We start from the raw sequence: 6865 nt of genomic DNA on the forward strand, positions 1-6865 counted from the left end.
TCCACCTTGGTTGGGGGGGTTGTCCACCTTGGTTCGGGGGGGTTGTCCACCTTGGTTGTCCTCAAATTTTCCTTGTTGGTTTTTCACTTTCCAACTTCATTGCCATTTCAGTAACTCCTGGGGGTATATGGCACCACGCAAACCTGGTGCTGCCATGGCCAGACAGAGAATCCAGTAGCTCTGATCCTCCCACCGATACCTACTGTGGTGTGGAAACTCTGCTGTCTCTTTTACTGAGCCGAGATAATGTTAGACAGCCTTTGAAGAAGTGCTTTAACAATTAAGACAGCAAAAGAAATATATATAGAAAGAGAAAGAAACAGAGACAGACAAGCAGATACACACACACAGAGGGAAAGAGAGAAAGCTGGAGGGGAGAGCACAGACAGGAAGAAATATACAGGGAGACATAAAGAGACAGAGAAATGGAGAGAGACAGATACAGAGAGAGATAGCAAGAGAGAATAGAAAGGGAGAAATGGAGAGGAATAGAGAGACAGAAAAACAGAGAGAGCGACAGAGGGAGAGAAAAGCAAAATAGAGCAGCAGTGCAGTAACAGTGTAAATTCCTAAAACAGTGTGTAGCCATACATTTATTTGGCCATCACTATGTACTGGTTTTTGGACGTTTGTCTGTTGTTTCCCTCTGTCCTGAGTGGCTTGCTGCGGACACAGTCTCCATCTGGTTCTTGGGCTGGTGGTACTCTCTCAGGGAAATTTAGTGGCTCTACCCCTCGGCTCTATGTGTTTATGGACTCCGGGCCTGGAAGTTGGAGACCTTCCTTCGTTTCACAAAATCTGCACCACATCAGGTTTCTCCTGTCACTAGAAGCAGAAAACAGTTCTTCCTTTTTCTGCATCCGTGGGCGGTAACTGGCCGCCCTTTCAGTTCCCGTTTCCCGTCTAGGACGTCCTAATTTTGAACAGAACAAACAGCACTTGCAACACCCAGCCCGTCAGGAAATCCTGTTGTCTCTGCCTTTGGAAGATCCAGAACCTCATGGATTGTTACCATTTCCCAGCTCCTCACCATTGCAGCTGGAAACACCGTCCTCTGTCACTGGATTCGCACACGCACCCTCCAGCTCCCCTGCTCCACAGCCTGGCTGTGGAAGGACCACAGCAGTGAAAGGGTCGCCGCGCAAGACAACCTCAGGTGCTCACTTCAGCAGCACATCTGCTTAAACTGGAACATACAGAGAAGAGGAACCTGGCCCCTGCGTAAGCATGACATGGAAATTCATGGGACATTCCATATTTTTATGAATATACTAAAAGCCACTGAATTGTAGGCATTGAAAATAATAAATTTTATGGCATGTGAATTATATCTCAATTCAGCTACTGTAAACTAAATAAACAAAAGCAAACCATGCCCATCCTCGCTCAAAGCCCTGCAATGGTTATTTATTCCATTCAAAGTAAAATCTATGTTCTTAAAGAAGCCAAAAAGCTTCCTGTGAGCTAACATCCCCCATCCCCATCATTTACAATCTGATTCTTTATCTAGTTATTTTTCCCCTCACTTCAGGGGGATGCCAATTTGCACTGTTCCAATGTGCCAGGTACCTCACCCCCTAGCTGTCCCTTGTTAAGAACCCCTGCAAAGACAGGGTGGACTCGTGGCCCCAAAATTTGGTTCAATGTTGAGAGCAATGATGACACACACACACACACACCAAGACAGTGTAACAAGGTGTATTTACATAACGGCAGAACAGGGCGAACCTCTTAAGCAGGTGTCAAATGGTGTGAAAGAGCAAGGAAAGGTGCATAGCTGGGGGTTTTACTGCGGTGAGCACATGGGCGGGGTTGGGTAAAGGTGCCCAGAATGAGGGCTTGCGTGATCTGAATCTCCTGCCAGTGTCAAAGCGGGAGCACTTGGGCTTTCTTCTCAGCTTGTCCAGATGTGGGACAAGCTGAAGAGAGGCCCAAGACCAACATTTGGCCAGTGAGGCTTAAATGTTTTCAAGCAGCAAAAAATGGAGTCAGGCTCTTTATCACACAACTACTTTCTAAAACCTCGAGAGCTCAGTAAGGCCTATCCTGAACACACCCTGCAAAATCCTCCTTCCTACCTCACCGGCTTCTCCCCCATCTGTGTTCTTGGCTCGGGGTTGTCTTTTTCACACATCGCTGGCCACCTTCTAATGTGTCCTGTCATTTTCCTAAAATATTCAGATCTTGTTATCAGGGTTCCCCTGGGTCCTCTCCTGACCTGCTAAAAATGAACTGCTTGCGGGCAGAGGTCTTTGATCCAAATGCAGATGAATTCCGAGTGCCTGCAGCAGACCTGGCACCAAGCAGATGTTCCATAGGTACATGTTGAATGAGTGAATTCAGATGCTTAAGAAGCACTCAGCATCCATTCAATAACCTGGTTCTATAGGTTGCTGCAAAAGTAACTGTATTTTTTTTTTTTTGCCCTTACTTTTTAATGGCAAAACCGCAATTACTTTTGCACCAACCGATCGTTGCCAAATTCTCTTTGGTGGCTCACCTCCTCAGTTATTTTTCAGCCTGAATCTTAGCCCTTGGGGCTATCCGAATTTTACTAGTGGTTAAAGTATTAAAGCAATATCATGCATATGAGAAGTAAATTAGACATTTATACCAGAAATTTTAATTATCTCTGACAGCTTTAATAACTATGATAATTCTAGTTAATTCTAATTAGAGTTACTGTAGTTATTGAAAAATTAGTTTGATATTGAATGTTTACTCAAAAGTGAGTCATTAAGTTGTAATTGTAAAAATCGATTCAATTTTTAAGTGAGATACGATGACTGGGGCAGTGTTCTAAGAGGCCGTGAGGTAACGGGGGGAGCTGGATTCTACTGTGTTTCTACCACTAATTAACTATGAGTTATTTCATCCACTACATTGAACAATCTGTCACTATAATAGGGCTAATATGAATTAAAACGTGAATGCTAAAAGAGTATATTTATTTTATCATATGCAGTGTTAGGGTAACAGACAATAAAAGTACCAAGTAGTCCTTTACTTGGCTTTAAAGCAGAGATCATAAAGGAACCAAAAAAATATATAGAACAAGTAATGAAGGTCTTTCCCTTTGATGCATTTAGGACACTTTCTCTCAGGATTCGTATCTTGCACTGGAATAACAGTGGTGACTGGGTGTGTCTTTAATCTTACTTTCTGCTGTCGTGGCTTCTCTATGAGGATTTTCCGGGGCGTTTGCCATTACAATTGTCTTTTAGCAGTAGAATTTAACAAGAAAATTCCAGGGGCAACACTCTGGTTGAAGATCAGCACAATCTCTATACCTGCAACCTCTTCTCAGAATTTCCCTGCACTTCCTGGCATTAACTGCAACCAGGAATCATGATGGAGATTCAGCATCCTTGGTAGCCATTTTTGCAGGAAGTTGCATGTTTTCCTGCATCCCAGAACCTCAGTTCCAGAGGTGGGTCTCCTGTCCTCCCTGATGCTCAGTGTCACCTTCCACACTGATCTCCAAAGCTTCTACTGCTCCTTTGAAATTATGACATCTGGTTTTACAGATTTTCAGAGTTTCTACTTTTGCTGTCATTAAATAAGCTTCGGCTCATTTCGTCTATTCTTCAAAAACTCATTTCCCTAATGATTTAGATTCACCTTCTCAACACTTCATTTCATTCTTAGAGACGTCAGTGCTCTTGCCATGGCTCTCTGAAATGTTGCACTATCTCTTCCTTTATGTGCTCATGGTCATGACTTTCCTCCACAATTTCTGAGCCACCAACATATAGAAATTACCTGAATTTGCTAACACTCTTATATGAAAAATCCAGTTGTCCCATTCTCCAATCACAATCATCTCTTACTGCTTTGCTTCCTTTGCTTAAGTGCCACATAAAAAAATGCAACCTCATACAGACCCTTCATTTTCTCTTTATCAATTACTTCTATCTTTATTTCTTGGCTTATCTGGTTTATATTGCCTGGATCATGAATAAATCCATCCCCTCAGAAACATTCTCACTTCCATTCCCTCCTTTTCCTCCTAGAAACACTTTAACCCTAGATGATTCAGAAATTTGTCTTCATTGTGCTTATAATGACCAATACTGCATAACATCATTAAATTTGGCAGCTAAGTGTCACCATATATTCATAAATTTCAAAACAAAATGGTCACTCAATGTTATATTACAGTCAGCCAACCCTCGCAGGCTTTCTGTGCTATTTCATAATATGCCTTTTTCCAAATTTTCTACTTCTCTTCCCTTGCATTATGATTCGTTAATGACTTTGCCATGAGACGGGAGCTGTGTTTTTCTTCAGTCACCAAATCTGCAAGTCTTCCTGCACCTGCACCTATTTTCTTTTTATTTTTTAATTGTACAAGCATACAATGCTACCAAATGTGGATTCACCTTCTGTGATGAATTAAAAATGTTCAATAGGCAATTATTACATCCTTCACTTTCTAGGATTTGGGCATAGAAGTAAAAATGATAGATTTCCTTTCCCATTGAAATTTTATTCTAGTGGATGAATAAACAGATAAATAACTAAGATATTAGATAATTACAATGAAGATATTAGATATCTACATTCTTAACAAATTTTCAGTACACAATACAATGTTACTAACTTCATTTATTACCTGTTTAACTCATGGTTTACATTCACTTTCTAGACATTCATCTGAGATAACCACATCTTTTCACCTTTACCCTTTGTCTCCTTAACTCACCATCCCCTAGTTTTCATGTCTTTTTAGTCTCCATTGGTCTGGGAGAATTTCTTCAGATTTATTTGTGTGTCATGACCTTGATGCTCTTGAAGAGTACTGGTCAGTTATTTTGTAGATTGTCCCTCAATTTCAATGTGTCTGATGGTTTCTCATGATTAGATTGAGGTGATTGAGTATTTGGCAAAAATACTGTCTCTGGCAGTTCTTTATAGCAGTGTAAGAACGGACCAATACACCCACCACTGCGATGTTCCTCAGTTCCTGAGGTCCTGGGTCTGCCTGATTTCTTTCTCCATTTCTTCTTTAGAATCTTCACATAAAAAATATGCGTGTGTATGTTTCAAGATTTTTTATTACACTTAGAAAGATAAAGTATTTTTACTCTGGTTTTTCCAGTAAGCAAAATTCTAGAAGAAGCAGAAGCCTGTTTTCTAACTTTTAAAAAGTTTTTTTTTTGTATTTTTATTGAGATTGTGTTAACTATAATACAACTTAACTTTTCATAGAATTAACAGGTATATAATGTTGAGTCTTTCTCTTTGAGAATAATAAATGTTTTCCTATTTATTCAAATCTACGTTTATGTTTTTCAGGGATGGTTTTAAATTTTCTTCCTGCTACTTTTGCACATTTTAAAAAGTGTATTAGCAAATTCATTAAGTTTATTTTCAAGGAGAACCATTGTTATTGAAATTGTAAATTGTATACTCTCTACTGTTGTATCTTTTTAACTTTTTTTGTGATATGGAAGCTATTATTTGTAATACTTACTAAATTCTTTCATTGTTTCAGTTGGTTTTATCATTGCTTATATAGAATTTTGCAGTTATACTATCATTTTATCTGCATATATAGAATGTTTTGCTTGTTGCTTTTATCATTTATTAATCCTCTGGTTAATTTATCTTGCCTAATTTCATTGACTAATACCTCCGATATGCTGTTAAACAGTAATGCAGATACGGTTTTTCAGGAATAGAATCTAGCTGATCTACGAGGAATTAGAATATTGCCCCTGTGAAATCACCCGGCTCTGGTGAGGTTTTAGTTTTGTTGTTGTTGTTTTTGTTTGTTTGTTGTTGTTGTTTTGCTTGCTTTGGTTTTGTATAGTTCCTGGAATACGTTCTTCTCCATAGATATTAATCTGTTTACACTTTCTGTGTTTAATGGGGTCAGTTTTGGGATGCAGGTAAATCATTGACCAAATTGCTTCTTTTGCCACCTGTCTGTTTCTGACCTTGCAGGGATCACCTGCGATATGATAGACTGCGATATGATGGTCCTGGTGACCAATGTTACATGGAGAGTGAGTCATATTTTAGTGAGATGACTACTAATGTTATGTGCTGCTATGCACCTGTCTCTAAATGCCCTGACTCTAGTGTTGTGCTTCCTAAGCAAAATCTTTGCTTTTCAAGTTACTTCATTATTAACTCAAACAGTATTGCTAAAAATGGGGAAAAAATTCTTTTATACACATTACTTACTTTTATTTTGGAAAGCTATCACAATAAAATTATTTTACTTAATTCTTCTTGGTATTTTATCTTCTAAGTGCTTCAATGGTTCATAACATTTTGCTAACATTTAAGATGTTTTCTTCTCTTATGCATGAATTCATTGTTCCTGATTTGGATAATATGATGCAATATTTCCACAGCCTTCCCACACCCTTCACTCTGATTGTGTCATCAATATAATGATTCACAAGAATGTCCAGAGAGACCCTATATTTCCCAACACATGTCTCGATGAGATAGGAGCAATGACTCTTGGCATAGCCTTGTAATATGTATTCATTTTTTGAAAGTCTTTGCTGAATAAAAGCACATTGAGTCTGAAATTCCTTACCAAAATGGAAAAAATTCAAAAAACAAAACCTACTAGAGGAGTCTATTTGTGCTATTTATAATCCCAGGGCATTAAGCATTTATTTCTGAACCTGGATAATATTTCTTGACATTTTTTCACTGATTCCTTTGACAACTAGTGATTGGCTGTTCCTGCCATGATTTGCTACATTGTCTGAGTAGCCAAATTAGGAAATTATGTTATAATTCTCTTCTTCATTTTCCAAATATTTTATGTTTTGAGAGATTATTTTTTCCATCTTTTAGCCTGATTCTACACATGAGGTTTCAACTATGAATTCTAGGAAGG

General features: G+C 38.7%; 1 non-coding gene across 1 annotated transcript; it reads left to right on the plus strand.

Moving 5' to 3' along the window:
- The first annotated feature begins 1156 nt into the window (after window positions 1-1156).
- Window positions 1157-1262, plus strand: LOC116477295 (U6 spliceosomal RNA). Its single transcript, XR_004250427.1, has one exon. It is a non-coding gene; the product is annotated as a U6 spliceosomal RNA (small nuclear RNA).
- Window positions 1263-6865: the final 5603 nt, after the last annotated feature.

This window comes from Hylobates moloch, unplaced genomic scaffold, assembly GCF_009828535.3.
Source record: "Hylobates moloch isolate HMO894 unplaced genomic scaffold, HMol_V3 SCAFFOLD_2, whole genome shotgun sequence".
In the NCBI taxonomy this organism is placed as follows: Eukaryota; Metazoa; Chordata; class Mammalia; order Primates; family Hylobatidae; genus Hylobates; species Hylobates moloch.